We start from the raw sequence: 19,078 nt of genomic DNA on the forward strand, positions 1-19,078 counted from the left end.
AGCAGAGAAGAAGAGTTGTGTTCGAATGATATGAAAGCTATTTTGAGACCATGACATATGTATGAGACATAGTTTTGATAGTTGAGGTCTGAGTTGTATGTGCTGATGCTGGTTGCTTGATGCAGAGTTCAAGGACAACTTCATGATTAGAAGATCCTTCTTTTCAAATCATTTTTGTATCTTCCCCTGTTGCAGTTAGCTTCAGGTTTTGGAAGTCCTTTTTGTATCTTTCCCCAAGAGCAGTTAACCTTGGTTTGCAAGTTTGAAGCAGTGAGCTTTTTTCATTGTAATTTGATATACATAGTGGATATATTTTGTGTGTAGATGCTCACCATGGTTTTTCCCTATTTAAGTTTTCCATGTAGAAAATCTTGGTGTTCATGTGTTGGATATGTGTTGTTGATTAATTGTTTATGTGTTGCATTAAATTTTTTATTAGACTGAATCACCCTCCCCCCTCAGTCCTTCCTTGGGTTCAACAATTGGTATCCGAGCAAGGTTCCTCTTGATTAAGCTTAACCATGTGAGCTAGATCCGATATGACACACGACATGCATTACAAAGTTTTGATCTTTGATGGCACAATCATTCCATATTGGAAGGAGAGAATGGAGTTGCATTTGAATACATTGCAAAATGGAATATGAGAAATCATTCAAATCGGATATATACCCTCGTTGGGTGGTCCTCAAACTCCAAATGAGATAAAGTTAAAGGAGACTAATATGGAGGCTAGAGCTATAATTTTTAGTTTTATATGTGATTCAGTGTTTGGGAGAGTAAAAGGATTGAAAGAAGCTAAAGTTGTATGGAACAAGTTGTGTTTGGCATATGAAAGAGATTTAAAGACAAAGTGGGATAGGTTAATGAATCTGAAATAGAAGTATGAGTATCTGAGGTTGCTTGAAGATGGAGGTGTTGAGAAATATATTCATAAAGTGATTGATCATGTTGATGGTATTAGAGTTGCCGGTGGACATTTGTTTGAATGTGATGTTGTTCAGAAGATCTTGTTGACCTTTCCTAAATCCTACAAGCCAACAAGGTGTTCCATACAAGAAAGCGATGATTTGAGTAAGTATACTATTGATCATCTTTTTAGTACCTTAGCAACTTTTGAAATTTCAGAAATGGAGGAAGAGAAAAGAGAAAAGAAAGAAGCTGCATTTAATGTGTCAAGACATGATGATCCAGAATGCAGTGGAGATTTGGAAAAAGTTGAAGCAAAATTTGTGAGAATATTGCAGTGAGACACTAGAAAGTATAAAGGCAAGACACCTCTGAAATGTTTCTCTTGTGGTAGAATTGGAAAATTATGCTTCTAATTGCACTTACAGAGAAGACTATAAGAGATCTGATAATGCTGAGAAGAAAAATAAATTTAGAAGATGCAACTTTAACAAAATAGAGAAGAAGGGCTTATGTTCTAATGAAGAACATACATCTAAAGATGAAATTGATGATGAATCGAATGAAAAATCCTTGTTTATAGCAATTTAAGAAAAGGAGAATGCCTTGGAAAAATCAGAAGAAGAGAAGAAAATCAAGACTGCATTGCATGCTAAGATAGAACCGAGTACATAGATTATTGACTCCAGATGTTCAAATCATATGACCGGTGATAAGGAGAGGTTTATTAATCTCAAGAAATATGATGGTGGATTAGTGAAATTCGCCGAAGAAGATGGAGTAGCTATTCGAGGTATTGGAAGTGATTCTATTGATGGTAAGCATGAAATTGATGATGTTTATTATGTTGAAGGATTAAAACATAGTTTGTTAATTGTTAGTCAAATGTATAGAAAAGGTTATGAAGTTTTGTTCAGTAGCACTAAATGCGTGATCAGAAAAGAAAAAAATGGTAAAAGGGTTGCAGAAAGAGTTAGAACAAGTGGGAATTTATACTATATCAAGGATAAGAGAGAGACACTAAATTTTTTTTAGCACAAAAGGTTGAGATTGTTCTAGCAATTACATAGAAGACAAGTGATTTGGAAGAAAACAAGGAGAACAAAACAAATGAAGAAGAAGAAGCATACGAGGAAGACTCAACAAAAGTTCTTGCTAAATATGTTCAGAAGCATCATTCAGAAATCCAGATAATTGGAGACAAGACAAAAGGTGTTCATACAAGGAGGAAGATTACACAAGCTCAAGAACAAGCCAATTACTATTTTCTATCAATGACTAAGCCGAATACTTATGAAGAAGCTAGTAAAGATGAGAGTTGGGTAAAATCTATGGAAGAAGAACTTATAATACCCGCCAAAATACCGTAGAGAATTAAAGCCAACTACTCTAAAGAGGGCCATTTTTTGTTTGTTTAATAAACTCATACTAACAACATGATTAAGCATTGGTTAACTTATTTTCCTACTTAGTGTCGATATCTTTATCATTGACTATTTACTAAGTTGTTACACAAGCGGAATTCTCATTATGATACCACATCTTTTTCCCAAGGGTACATTAATGTCATTACTTAATCTCAGCAATAACATCTACTTACTAACCTACATTAACCCTCATTAGCTATCAATAGTCATTACTAACTATCATTGGCTATCCTTAGCTATCATGAGCTATCACTACCTATCCTTTGATACCATGCACATGCATAGACGCAATCTAGCTATTTGTCCCATCATGACACGCAACTACATGAACATGGATGCAATTTGTTGATTTCATATGCAAGATTATGCAACACTAGAAAATTTACTAACTTATCTATGTACATACGCAAGTACACAATTAACTACTCTTCATAATTCTTTCTACTAATCTCTCTATTCTATATGATATGATGCAAGATTATCCCCTTTAGTCTAATGTCCATTTGAGCACCAAATCCAAATACTCCTAATCCCTTAACCATCTCTTACCTATGTGAAACATTATGCATCTATCATGATTAACCGTCTCCTAATGCATGATCATTAATTCCATTAACCTCTAACCCTATTTCTCATAAATCAATTTTATTAGCATGATCATTTACTATCATGAACGTTACATGCACAATGTAATATCTAACTACTTCCCTTTTGTCCTTACATAATGAATAATATGAAATGCATACATTTCCCTATCATTACATGCTTCATATGAGATTTCTACTCCTATTATGATAGTTTCTTTCATGTAGCCCACCTACATAATGCAATGGTCTATATGCCTTTCCTATATATTATTACTATGAGATGCATGCTTACTAACTTGGAAATGCAACTAAAAGATTGTTAACATTACCTACACCTGATATGAGTCATTGAAACCAAGGGAATATTACATTCAGTACTAATAATATGATTTCAACCATACATCTTATTTAGTTTTTATAGTGTTAATCTAAGGTTCATTTCCACTTAATGTTTTAGTACTACATATGATTTCGGCTATGTTTCTATTATAGTTCCAATCCACTCTTCTAAGATTCTTACATAATGTTTCTAACCACTAATTTTCTTTCCACTAACTAACAATGCTGCAACACATTATCATGGTTCTAAGTTTACTTCCAACATCAATGTAGCATAATAGAATCAACTTAAGAATCAATGCCTCATCCAATAAGAATATAAATAATACATTATATACATTGCATATCAAAGTCATTTAATGATTACATTGCTTGTCCAAGACTAATATGACCATGAGTACGCTATGATTACAACTCGTCACATAGTTCTACAACATGAGCATAGCTCACTAAGTGTAAATGCAAATGATCACCTACAACTATTACAAATGTTTACTTGATATTTACTCAAACATCAATTACTTTGAGAATTTCATCCTTTCAAGTCTATGATTACTAATACATATATTTACTGCCATAAAGATCCTAAGCCATCAAGATGGAGATCCAATCGACGCATGGAGAGAAGAACACCAACCAGGAAGGAAAAACCCCAATGGTAAAAAGTATCAACCACCCGACCAATGTGGAACCTACAAGCAACCGCCCCCTGTGCTAGGAGATGACACAAGGTCCCAACACACACTCTACATCTAGGTTGACACTCAAAACCAAAGGACAAGACTACCACAAGACACTCATGCATGAAGCAAACACAACCAAGCACAATAAGAAAGTCCCAGAGGCTATCAACAATAAGGAATAGATGCAATGCAAAACAATAAGGGATCACATGTAGGATTGGAGTGTCATCACATGCCATCCACAAAACACATAACATAGGCACTAGCTTGATGGACATGTGGAGCCATCTCAACCTATGAGAGACTAAGGGATATTAGCTTACCATCTTCACGACCTTCTCATGCTTATCTTAAAACAACCTCCCTAGGACTAAGTCATAAGACACAAATCAATTTATTATCTTATTAATAAACCTATCTACCCATCCCATGTTCATTTTTAGGTTATCACTTGTTTACAATGCAAGGTAAGCCCCCTTGTGCCCTGGCGGTCTAGACCTCATGCATAATTACAAGGAACCTCATGATAGTCCATCTCTTGTGACCCTGTTCATCACAAGGAAGCCCACTCCCCCTAATATGGATCCATACAACAAGGAAAATATGCCCAAGAGGTCCTAAAATAAGTATTCGAATCTTGAAATGAAACTCATAGCATGCAACCCAAACACTCACACATGAACATAAACATGAACAAGGCCACAACAACAAGGAAAGCAAGAAGAGGAACCTCTTGGAAAGCAATCATAAATAAGAGGGCCACACACAAGGCCATCATAATCTGTTGCCAAACATAGAAACAACATCACAACAAGGCCATTCACTTGTTGGAAACAAAACATCAAGGTGCAGCCTTCTCTCATGGCAATCTCAACATGAGAGGAACCAATAAAACCACAACATGAAGATCAAAAGCTCATAAATCATCATAAAACCCCAAATATGAATAAGAGCAATTCTGGAACATAATAAGATATCATAAACTAGCCTCTAGTATGGAGAAAAATATGGAAAAATCAAGTCAAATAAACAACATACATGAAAACTCCCTAAATAAATAGTCATAGTGTTTTGGCTATATCTCAAAAACCCAAATCCCAACTTTCTTGATTTTTACACAGATTTTAGACTCTAAGGAGAAAAAAAATAAAAAATTATGTAAACCCAGTTTCTACTTTTTGAGATGCGTTCATCAGAATGTTGCAGACCTGGACATGAGAGCAGCAAATCACGACAAGAAAATAAAATTATGGACTTAGCCAAATGACTCGGTAACACAGACATAGAGTCGCCTAGACCATATCAACACTTAGAAACATACCCAAATGAAATAGACCAAGTGTGGTGAAGATTAACATCCAAAAAAGCTCACTCCAGACAAACCATGAACAACCAGCAACTCTTACAAAGTGTAAATTCCAACAATAACAACTTCAACATTGTCACACAACAATACCAATGACTCCCAAAAGAAAGACACCAATCAAGAAAGCCCAAAACTATAACCATGGTTGCATAGGAAGGAAAAGGCATTGCCATGAATGACACCTTAAAAGGGAAAACATTATTGCAATAAAATTTAACTTAGGAGATAGTTCTCCACAATATGAATCCTTCACTATGCATTCAACACTAAATAAAACAACAAAGACTACCCAACAACAATAGAAGAATGCACGGGGATGGGAACCATTGTTGTGAATGGCACCCATAGGCAAAGTATACAACATAAAACCATACAATATGCACAATAAAATCAAACTTCTTTAATCCCATAATACTCCATTGCAAACAAAATTATATATAAAGAAATGTTCAATACTACCCCATATCCTTCAAGCAAACATAGGCATGAAGAAGATATAGGTAACTTCACAAATCTGAATAAAAATAAAAGGAAGGACAAGAAGATGACTTCAACCTTGTGTGATGGAAGACAAGAGATTGATGAAGAGATTTCCCCAAGTCCTCCAGCGATCCAACAAAGCAGAGCCAATACCAAGCTCCAAAAATCAACCGAAGAAGTTGTAGACACAATTTTTTTTTTGCAGAGAGGAAGAGAAGAGCCCCAAAAATCTCATGACAACTACATAAAAAGTAAAGACAATTAATCCAGAACCCTAGCCTCTCTTCTAGCCAATGAGATTATTTCATTTGAAATATATCTTATCCCAAATCTTAGGGTTAGATAATATATTTTCCCCATTGACTTTTCCAATAAAATTTAAAAACAAAGGAGATAATAATATAATATTTCAACACACTATTATTATGAGTGGGGAGGTATTGTATATTAATTTAGCCTATAGTTTTATTTCCCCCTTATATAATATTAAAGCAACTATATATATAAATGAAAATGTAAATTTATTAAATAAATCAAGGAGAGATTATAAATAAATAACCAAGTCCCCCAAAACTATATTAAATAAGATTAATTTAAACACTAAATAAAATAAACTATAAACAACAAATAAATAAATTAATTAATTAACTACAAACATTAAATGTCAAATGAACCCCAAGGCAATATAAAGTAATAAACATTAAACATTAATTAAATTAAAACACTAAATGAATATGGTAAGTTATAAACAATAAATCAACTCCAATAAATAAAATATTAATTTTAAAATAAATGATTCAAATTCTCAAATATCAATTTAACAATAAATATTAAATAAAGCCTTAAGCAACCTTAATATCCAAAAACCATTGACTCTAATACATCAAAATACACATAATAACCATATAATCACAAATTGATATTAAGGTAATTAATTTAACATTATTGATCACATAAATGGCCATCAACTCATTCCACATACTCACATACCAAGGCGACCAAGCTGACATGGCAATTCATGCCCACACCGATGACACACACAAGTGACAACATAGACCTAGAGTGTGTAAGGGGAAACACCACCATCTCCGAAACCACATATTACCATTGGGAAAGGACATGCTCGTACCTGTAAGGCCAAGGGAGCTCGCACCTGGGAATCCAGGAGGAATAGATGTCTGGTACCTGGAAATCCTGCAACCGCAACAACGATACATATGCATATACATATAATAGGCAAGTGGTAGAATTTCGCAAGGGTGCATCTCGCTCACAATGAGTGATATGACGTTGATTCTCCACGAAAACAATCAAACACTATACAAACAATAGTCTATATCTCATGACTTCATCTTATCATATATACTCAGGAATGGGGTTAGTACATCCATAATATCACTAAATGTATAACCAACCTAATCTACAACATAGCCAAGCATGTATAATCCATCAAGCACGTGAATGCACATAAAAACCATTAATATGTAAATCCATCAATCCACATAGATAGTAAGACAATATCCCCGTCCATAGAATCATCAGAGCAACATACGCTCACCTAATGTTAAACATTGAAATGAGTAATTGAAACATATGGAGTCCTAAACTTAACTTGAGACATCAAATAGGAATCTAAACAAATATATGAAGAGCAACACACAAGATGGGTCGAGGAAGGCAACTATAGAACCAAATGAAATTCAAAAGAACGAAACTTGAGAACAGGTACCTAGATTGGTGGACAAGAATGTGATAGGAAGTAAATGGGTGTTCAGGAACAAGCTAAATGTGCAAGGACAAGTTACAAGGAACAAAGAAAGACTGGTATGTAAAGGATATTCTTAGGTGGAAGACATAGACTTTGAAGAAATTTTTTCTTATGTAGCAAGGATGGAAGCTATTCTTATGTTTCTTTCTTTTTCTTCTTACAAGAACTTTAAATTTTATCAAATGGATGTGAAATAAGCATTTTTGAATGGAGATCTAGAAGAAGAAGTTTACATTTAGAAACCAGATGGATTTAGATTGACAAAAGAATTAGATATGGTGTGCAGACTAAAGAAAGTGTTGTATGAACTCAAACAGGCACCTAGAGTCTGGTATGCAAGATTAGACAGGGGTTTGTTTCAATAGAATTTTAGGAAAGGCATAGTAGACAATAATTTTTATTTCAAAATTGATGGAGATAAGTTATTAATTGTTATAGTTTATGTTGATGATATTATATTTGGATGAAATGATACACTAGTACATTCGGAGCTGATTTCCGACGACCGTTTGTTGGATTTTCGACAAATTTTCGTCGGAGTGTCGACAAAATCCACCATCGAAAACTCGACGTCGATTGGTCGACGATGCCATGCCCGTTGGAAATTCGACAATCCAATGGACTCTGCCGACGGTCAAAGAAGTCGTCAGTCGAAAGCTTGGTATTCGTCGTAATTCCGACGATGACCATTTTTATAAAAAAAAGTAATAATTATCATCGATATAAAAAAAAAATACTTGAGAAAAGCCCTTTTGGTTTCTAATTTGGCATTACCGTACTATTCACTGAAGCGATGGGTCCATTTATCATAAAAGTGTTCTCCCCTTGTCATTTACCTAGGTGGTCCCTTTAAATATTTTATTCTTGTTTGCTTTTAATCTGCCTTTTCTAATGTCCGTCGGGGGCCTTATAAGTATCATGTGATTTTCTGTTGATCTGACGGCCTACCTTGATTCGCGACCAAAAAATGCTCAAAACTTAGTTTCCGCGAAGTAGCGAAACGCGAAGGTGGACCCGGCATATAGGTTTGGACCAAAGCTAAACACCGATCAAGTTTCATCTGATCGGATGGATAGCGTGGTTTCGTGAGATCAAGCTGAACATGTTTTAACCTTCGCGAACTGGCAAAAGGGTTTGGCGGGTCCTAGAGATAAGCGATCTTCTTTGGTTAAAGAATGATCGGGTTGGAAAAAGATCAATGGCTTCTCGTTGTTTCATGGCTAGGAGATGCATGAGCTGTACCTTTAACGAAATAGCAAAAAGGTGGAGGGTCTCGCTAAGAGTGGTAGTAAATGTGGTAACCCCAGTTGGTGATGACATGGCAGTGACAAGGCACTGAGTTGGCGGTATGCAGTGGGTCCGGGCAAGGTTTTTATAAAAAGAGTAAACAACGATCAAGTTCTTGAGATCTAACGGCTCGCGTGAATTTGCGAAGATAAAATGCTAGCAAGTTAGTCATTGAGAAGTAGCAAAAAGGCCGATGGGCCCAAGGGACAGGCATGGCATGAAGTTAAAAGAAGACCAGGTCTGCTTTGATCTAACAGTTCTCATGGTTTCGTGGCTTGAAGCCAAACGAAGAATAATGTTCGCAAAGTCACGAAAGACAGGTGGAAATCACACGGAGGAGTGACATGGCATAACAGCTGCCGCTTTTTGTAGATCTTGGAAAAAGATCAATGGCTTCTCGTTGTTTCGTGGCCGGGAGATGGACGAGCTATACCTTCAATGAAATAGCGAAAAGGTGGAGGGTCCTGCTAAGAGTGGTAGTAAATGTGGTAACCCCAGTTGGCGATGACATGGCGGTGACAAGGCACTGAGTTGGCGGTATGCAGTGGGTCCGGGCAAGGTTGTCATAAAAAGAGTAAACAACGAGCAAGTTCTTGAGATCTAACGGCTCGCGTGAATTTGCGAAGATAAGATGCTAGCAAGTTAGTCATTGCGAAGTAGCGAAAAGGCCGATGGGCCCAAGGGATAGGCATGGTATGAAGTTAAAAGAAGATCATGTCTGTTTTGACCTAACGGTTCTTGTGGTTTTGTGGCTGCAAGCCAAACGAAGAATAATGTTCGCGAAGTCGCGAAAGGCAGGTGGAAATCACATGGAGAAGTGACGTGACACGTGGTTTAAAAAAGTGGTTGAGGGCCTGCCTAGGTGTAACCGACAGTTATGTGGGAATAGTAAAAGAGAACATGTGGCGGATTAAGGGTGGAACCAAAAGGAGTTTCCAGGACTAATGGTCGACTGCCATGTGGCGTTTATTAACCAGATAACAAGTGGGGTAAGTAATTCCTGGATAAAGGGCCCACTTAAAAGGCATTCATCTCAAGATTGATCCAACACTTCTCATTGTTTCGTAACCCAAAGATGCCCATAGCTTAACCTCAACAAAATGGCGAAAACCGTTAGCCGTCAAGATGAGGCGCGGTTAGTTAAAAGAATTGATGGTCCCGGTTGGAGTTAAAGGTCGGGTGATTTGAGTTTGATCTAATGCTTGGCGCGGCCTCGCGAAGGAAAAGTGCACACCTCTTAAACCCTGTGAAGTGGCGAAAAGGAGGTAGGGCCCGACACTTAAGCAAAGAGATTAAACGGAGCTAAAGGCGATGTAAGTTCTCGAGATCCAATGGGCAGCATTGTTTCGCGAAAGAAAAGAGCACGGGTTTTATGTTCTGTGAAGTAGCGAAAGAGCGAAATAGAGGAAAGACTTAGAGAAATATTGACCCGTTGGAGCCAGTTTTAAATTCGATTTGGCGAATTTAATTCTGAAAAGAAAGCCGAAGCATGCGGAGTTAATTTCTAAAAACTTAAATGCCAACTTGCCCTTTTTAGTTCGCATCAACTTGATTGCTAAGTATTGTTTCATCAAAGTTTGTTGCAGAGTGAATTGTTGCAGAGCGATTTTCTTCAAGTGAATAATCAGGTTTCTTGTGCTTTTCTTGATAACTCTTGGTTTGTTCTCAAATACTGCTGTGTGAATTACTTCATTAGAGGTCTGTGCTAGCTTCTAGTGGTATAATTGTTTGACCAGAATGGCACCCATAAGAGAATTTACAGGGAAAGTGAATTACCAGGACCGAAATATCTGTGATGGTTTTTCAGAGCAATTAACCATGTCCACCAATGCTGGGGCTAAGGCCAAAGAGCTAGTACCTAAGAACCCTCGACTAAAAATTGGAGATGGCCTTTATGATAAGGGTAATTGGTTGAGGGACCCTGAAATAGGATTGTCAGGCTTAGGACTCTTCAAAGTCGGTTTTGGGCAGAGGAATTCCCCAGCTCCTTTGAATGGCATATGGGAGCAGGATGTAGGAAAGCTTGTGGTCCCAGGTGTTTTTATGGATGTAGATCTGTTAGCCCTGATTGCACAGAATTATGACTCTGTGGCAAGATGCATAAGGAACATAAAGGGATCAGTCTTGATTGAGATAAATGAAGATGAATTCAGGAAAGTGTTTAAACTCAATGAGTCCTCCAATTTGTTAGAACCTATTGACTTTGATTCGTTAGCCCAGGTTTACAACACACAAAGGGATCATCTTAGAAGTGGCCCATTGAAAGAATTCTTTGTAAAGATAGGGGGGTTAACAGTTGTAGGCCCCAACACAATGGAACCATTCTCTCTCAACCTATCCACTCTGAGAGCTAAGGGTATGTATTGGGCATTATGCCAGATTTTTGGAGAGGATGCTGAAAAGAATATGCCAACCCATTATATGTTAATGATTGCACAAATTCTAAACCCCTCCCTAGCAATAACATTTGATTATGTCTCATACCTTGCTAATGAAATTCATAAAGGGCTAGTAGGAATAAAAAATGGTAAGGTGGATAGGCCATTTGGATGGTACTCCATGTTAATGCATATGTTTCTGTTCAAAGGGGCTGATTATTTTGGAAAGGAGATGGACCTGATTAAGGTCAAGGATAAAGAGGAGATGCCAGTGCAATTGTGGAGTACTGTTCTATCTTGGGATAGAGAAGATGCAAGTTATTTAAAGTTTGATAGATGCTTTGCATCTAAAATTAGGATTCTTCTATGCAGAGAAAACCCTAGAATTCCTAAGGCTCTTTTGGAGTTTCTCAGACCAAAGGAGTTTGCAGAGGATATCAAGATTGTTCGCAATTGGGGAGACATATATTTGTACCCTGTGTCTACTATTTTTAGAGTGTTTGGATTTAGAGGCACCCCCTTTTTACTACCCTATCAGGTCCCATTGAAGATAGAGATTGCAGAAGTCCTGAGACAAATTGGGGGAGTACAAGAAGCAGAGCTAACCAATAGAGGTAAAGGGACTATTTTCCCAACTATTACCATGGCTCACCATTTTGTGATTACTAAGGGTGGATGGAGATTTTTTGAAGAATTCTTTAAGCCATATAAGCTGTCTACTGTAGTGTCAAGATGTGCAGACCCTGAGGATTTTTTCAATGGCATGTTTAGAAAAAGAGCAGTGTGTAGAGGTAGGCCACATCAATTTCAGTTCCCAGAAGATCTGATTAGAAATGAATTCAGCTTAGATGAGCAAAAACTGAGGAAGGAGAAGTGGGTGGCATATAAGAAAGCCCTTGATTTTATCCATCAATTTGACACTGGCTATGACCCCCTTTCTAGCTTCAATCCATTTGAGGAGAAAATAAAATTCTTAATTCTTTATTTTGAAGATCTCATGTAGACCTTAAAAGAAAAGAGGGAGGCCATACTACAAAATGAGCTTGATAAGGCTAAGATGGTATTGGCTAAGCCTTCCTTTGCTAGAGATATCCCACGTGGTGACTATGTAATGCACAAAAGGTCAAAGTACACTGTGATAATGCCTGTGACAGGTGAGCCTTCCACTTAAAAAGGGAAGAGGAAAATTGAAGATGTCATTGACATCCAGGATTCCCCTAAGAAGCAGAGAGTGGGAAGGGAAATTGAAACTAATGAGCCTCAATATTCTCCATCTCAGTCTCCTATCCACATTGGAGATGAACAAGTTGTGGCTGAACAATTATTGCAGTTAGGGAGTCTCGGTGAGATTGCCTATACCTACGAGGAGACCCAAGAGGGGATGCCCGAAGAGCCGCCTAATGCTGAAATGGATTTGATTGATGGTGAGTTAAAGGGCCAAGAAATGGACCTTACTATTAAGCAAGCTAGTGAAGAATTCCTAGCTGACAGTAATTTTGTCACATCAAGAGCTTTTATACAATTTCTATGGAAGCAAAATATTGATCAATTCAAGACTAGATGTGAACAGAGGAAAAGTGAACAACCTCTTAAAATTACAACTCAGGTAGAAGAAGAGGTTAAGCAAGAAATGATGGAGGAGTTCAAAGAAATCACCCCTAAGAAAGGAAGAGAAATGGTAGCAAAGGCTGGTGTGTTGATTCTCAATGGGATATAGCTGATGCCTTAGTGCTTGATGTAGTGAGGAAAGAAACAAATCCTATGGAAGGAGTGACATTTAGCAAAGATAATGTTGCTCTTGTCATGTGGTCTTTAAAGAAGGATGAAAACAAAAGAAGGAAGGATGCATCAGATTCTAGCCTCTTAGGAGGCATGATAGTTAAAAGAGTCCAAGACATAGGGGTAGTGGAAGCTGCAAGCATAGTCCTAGAGACTGCAAAATTCAGTGTTGCGGTGGCAGAGAAAGAGGCACAAGAAAAGGCTAATCTCCAGTTGAAGTTGGATACTATTTTAAAAGCTTACAATGATGCTAAAGAAGGAATAGCCAACATAGACAACATAATTGCTAGACTCCAGAGTCAACTGGCAGGTCAATATCATCCCGGTGAATCTTCTACACTCATGATAGCCTCCTCTCCAGCAAGACCCCCTCCTACTAGTCCCATCATTGAATATCCCCCTTCTCCTATGCCTTCTAGTTCCCAATTACTTGAAAATGTCCAACATGAGTTGGAAAAATTGAAACAAGCTCAGACATTGTATGCAAACAAATATAAGGAGAAGGTGAAAGCCACCATCTTGAAGTTTGCTGACTCAGTCAAAACCTCTAATGTATACATAAATATGAAGAGGATTCTTGAGATTTTGATCAAATTGAGAGAAGAAGAAGCCACTTTGGAACCAATCCTGAATAAGTGGGTGCCTAGAGGTAAAGAGTTAGAGCTCATGTGTTCTTCCCATGCAGATGCAGAAGAGAATGACAATCTAAGGTCCACATGTGAGTTTATAAAAGAGATGAATATTCTTTTAGTGGAAGGAGCAGGTATAAAAAGAAAAGCCCAACTTTATAGGAAAGAATATGCAAATCATAAATTTGAAATGTTTCTAGGAGGTTTCATTGGTCCTGTCCAACTAAAGGAAGAGAAGACTTGGTTAAAGTAGGTGGACCATAATTTGTCCCTAAGGATCAATCAGATTATTAGTACTGATGACACATCCTTATTTGTCCAAACAATTGAGGAAATTGAAAAAGTGAAATCTCATTATGGTTTCATAGAAATAAAGATTGGGCATGTACGAGTCACTTGGAAGCAGCTAGAAGATATGAAACAGAAGATTGCTAGTTTTACTTGGCCTAGTGATGATGTGTATTAGGAGTGTAAAGATAAGTATATGGGACAGAAAGAAGATGCTCAGGAGCAGTTACAGGAGGTTGCAATAGAACAACAAGCAGAGGAAGCCACAGATGTTGAAAAGGACTTATAACCGCTTCTTGAAAATGACCGGTTGTTTGTAACAAACTTTCTTTTGAAGGGTCCAAAGCTTGTATGCATCCATACTATTATAAATGGATACCAGGACTCCTAAAAAAATGATCGCAAGTAATTGTAAGAAAATGCTGCAGAAATTTATCTGAGCTTTTTTCTAGTCTTATGGAGAATACTTTGAGTTTTGTAATATTTTCTCCAAATTAATATCAATATACAGACTAGAAATAGTGTATATACATAAATGTGCATAGCAGTCATAGGGTAACTCATGTCAAATGTGCAACTCAATACAATAAATAATCTTAGTTTGTAGCCCTATAGCATCATAATGTAGTCCTTGACCAAGTATGCATACAAGAAACATCTAGTTCTATTAAGGCACAAGCATCAAAGTCAGAGGTTATGACAACTAGTGAAAAACATCAAGAACAAAAAGTTTAGTCTCAAGAATTAGGAGTTGTAATAAAAAAACTTACAAGGATGAGGCATATTCATAACTTTTGCAGTCCCACCTTGGATATCAACACTAGAAGCAACTCATATTGTTTGTGTAAAGACAAGACAATATGGGAGTTCATTATACCCAACAACTCGTGTTGTTGTTGTTTGTGTTGGCTTTGTTGGACCCTGCAATTAAGATTCAATATACATTATTCAATAAGATTAATTGTGCAACATAATGAAATATTGAAAAGTGTGTTACCTTGTTGAGCTTCTCTTGGTTTTGAGAATAGTTTAATATTCTCTACTTAACAGGGCCAGCCACATGAAGGTGGAAGTTCATTTGGCCCCTCCCCCCCCCCAACATCACTCTAAATTCCCCGTTAACATCTTATAACATTCATTCATTAATTCTTTCTACCATTAATAAAATATAGCATTCATTCATTAATATCACATAACGTTCATTAACACATAACATTGATTAACATTAATTAACACACAACATTCATCAATATTAATTAACACATACCATCCATAACCATTAATTAGCACATAATTACATTCACTAACACACAAAAATCAGTCATTATCAAATAAGTTAGATTACAATCATTTCTTTCTTTGTTTTTTCTTTAAAGCTATGAAAAGACTAAGTGGAACATCGGTGTCTTCATCATTTCCCCCCTCTGTAGATGTTCCGCCAACTGCTCATGATCTCAATGTATGCCTAGTCCTATACTGAGGATGAGGACACTGAAGCGAAGGGGGGTCCTCTGCAATAACAAAGAAATGGGTTAAATTCAAAAAATAAATAAATTATTGTTACAAGTATTTCATTAATTTAGAGAACATAATTGTTGTGCTCTTTACCTAATGGGGCCACATCATTTTGTGTAGCCTCAACCTCAACATGCTGAACACCACGGTCCTCTTCACCTGAGTGGGGAACATCACGTTCTTGAGGTTGTGTCTAGATCATGCTCCACTTGCTCACCACCGACTACATGCTCTAAAATATTAACAAGAAAGGTTACATTAATTACTACTCTAATTACAAATTAAGATGTTTAATTGTATTAATAGCTAAATAAATAAATTTGAATAGCAAATGAATACCTCCACTACTGGGATGCACATCCAGATGTTCATGTGCAGGTGGTGTTTCACAATTAGCAGGCTGCATTCCAATGACATGCACATTGTTATCATTGCTTGCTTATTTAAAACAAATATAGTCACTTTATGTTGGAACTCAACATCAATTAGATTATTGGTAAAGTATTCAATTTGAAACAACTTCCATCACTTGAATGTTGTGTATGCCCACTCAATTCTCATAGCTGATCAACCACGACTGAATAGCCTTGCTGGTAGGCAATTCTCTTGTCATCTTCCGTGGGCGCTTTATTGAATTCAGAGCCCTGCATTTTTGCTTGGTACTGTGAATTTTGCTTGCATTGTTTGATAAAAAAAAACGTTTGCAATTTATTAATATTTTGAGACAATATGGGAGTTTACATGAGATACTTACAATTTGTGCCACAAGTTTCATGTAACCACCAGAGCCGAGTTCATGTTGCCCGTGCTTTTCTTGCCTTGCCTTGGTTGCCTTTGATGTGTCACTCAGTCTATAAAAAGTTTGAAATATGTTAGATTATATAAATATAAAGAGTAATTAATTAGTACATAATTACATTCTTAATAGTATCTCGTACCTTCTTCTGGCGTCTACTCGTGTATTTCCTTTTTTCCTTTCAATTCTCTCCTTGGCATCCAAAATCAGGTCCTTCCACTCCCTCTCTGGAATCATGGGGGGACACTCGTACTTTAGGTTCCTCTCCAAATGGGTCCTGTATTGGTCCCTCACATACTTTAGATATGTGCCAGCTTTTTCAAGGAGCTTGGTTTTGTCAAAGGTGTCATTTCCAAACCACTCAACCATTTGGTTTGTCAATTCATCTTTTAACCTTTTTTCTTGGTCATTCCACCTTTTAAAGCAAAATCAAACTTGTTAGATTTAGAAATGAATTGAAGCTACATTTATTACACTTGAAGAAATGGATCAAAGGAAAAGTATTCTAGCAATGATATGAAATCAAAAGTGGATAAGGGTTAGTTCACATATGATGTACCACCTTTTACGTATGGTGGGCCCAAATATCTGCAATGCAATGTCACTAAGATGTTTATAGAAAATATCATTGCCTGCAAAAAATTCATGGGATCAATATTAGTCCAAAATGAGTGATCATAAAGTAAATTACAATTAGAGTATATATAATAATAATTTTAAAGTACCTGGAACCTTTTGTATCTTTAAGGGAAGCATTTCTTCGTCGCTCGCCATGAATGTTGCCTGCAATGTTCCCGTACTAGAAATACGAGAAGATCCAGGAAACGATGCTATGTTATCAGCAGTAGTCGCTTATGGCACATCCTCATGTGCATCTCCTCCTGCAAAAAATGAATCCACTATGAAATGGCATTAGAATTCAAGAAAGAACGCTTGAAGGGAAATAAACACATGACATAAGATAGAGAAAAAGAGGGATCTACCAATAGTGGGCGGGCCAATATGATGTGCACTGGAGGATGTCTGCATGCTACGTGTTGCCGACATTGCAGTCGGCAATACAGTTGAGGGTGACCTCTGATGAGGTGGCATCGGCATTTGCACAGTAACATTGACAGTACCTAAAGAATAATACATTAAATATATCGAACATTAAATATATGAAAAGTGCAAGAATTGTAAATAAGGATGAACCTTTATTTTGAAAATTGACAGTATCAAGTATGATGTGTTTTGGGTACTCAGAGTGATAAGCCAAGCAAGTGATAATACAAGAAAATCATCATCACCTGATCCTGCAACACCCTGATCGTAGGAACGACTTTCATGAGGGCGGATAAATTGCTGTAAAAACAATACGTACATATTTTAGTTAATGACATAAAAAGAGAATAAAATATAAACCATTATTGAACTTTTGTTATAATTAAAGCTTTCATTACTGCTTACTTGCAATTTTTCTACTGTCTTATACAATAATTCCACCCTCTGTCGTATCTCATCAGTGGTAGGATGCACGACTGCCAAAGCAACAATCTCTTTTCTAATTTTTATAAGAGGCATTTTAAAGAATTTCACAAGGTCTGTGGGATCTTCAGGGTCATCATTGCTTAACCCTAATGATTCCACATCCATAGAAAGGTGCTCAGGTATTGCAACTCCCTTTCCCTTTCCCCGAACATCCGTCTGTGTCAAGAATATCATTAACAATTACAAAATTAGTATAAATCACTAAAAAAAAGAACATAATAATGTAACAGTTTGCTTCTACCTAATTTGTACAATTACATTGAGGTTTACCTTCTCGGTAGAAGTGTCGCAAGGTACATCTCTATTTGCAATATGTGATGGATCCATGTCGGCCTATGACAAAGAAAAAATATAAAAAACGTTAGCGAAATTACAACATACACAAGATGAACAACATGAATTTTGTAGACAAAAAGAGTATTAAATAATAAAAAGATGTTGTCATCAAAATCATTGTAAATTTTGTAATTCCTTACCTTTACTTTATGTAGACTATTCAGGATCCTCAACTAAATGATCACATAAATAGTCACATAGCTAATAAACAATCCAATTTCCATAAATAAACACAGTTTAAAAATTGTCACATAAATAGTCACACCCCCTATCTCCATCTCCATATTAAAAGGTGCATCATGAATTAATTATGTAATGGCATTAGAATTCAAAACAGAATGAATTAATTATGTAAAAAAAATTCTATCAAGAAGTCAATATTCAATAGATAATATACTAATTGCATTCCTCATACATTTCATACCTCATCATCATGAACATCAAGGTCATCATCATCATCATCATCATCATCATCATCGTCATCATCGTCGTCGTCGTCGTCGTCATCATCATCATCAACGTCTTCGCCATCATCATCACCATCACCATCATCATCATCAGCATCATCATCATCATCTTCTTCTTCTTCTTCTTCTTCTTCATCGTCATTGTGAAGCTGTCGATCGTGATCATCATCCACTTCATCTTCTACTTCTTCGGTATCTTCTTCTTTGGTATCTTCTTCTTCCATCACATTATACTTTATCGGCCTTCCTCTTGGATCATGTCTAACAACAAATGACCAACCCGGTTTATGTGGAACCTCAGAGTAAAACACTTGCTCACATTGGCTTGGAAGAACATAGGGCTCATCCCCAACTGGTTCAAATGACCTTGTATTTAGCATTATAAAACCATTATCATGTTCAATAACAGTTCTATCAGGATCATTTTTATTCAATCGTAGCCTGTACCATTTGACGACGAACAAAACTAATTTGAAGGAATTAAAGTCACACTCAAGTATATCATCCAAAATGC

Source organism: Cryptomeria japonica, chromosome 10 (genome assembly GCF_030272615.1).
Source record: "Cryptomeria japonica chromosome 10, Sugi_1.0, whole genome shotgun sequence".
NCBI lineage: Eukaryota > Viridiplantae > Streptophyta > Pinopsida > Cupressales > Cupressaceae > Cryptomeria > Cryptomeria japonica.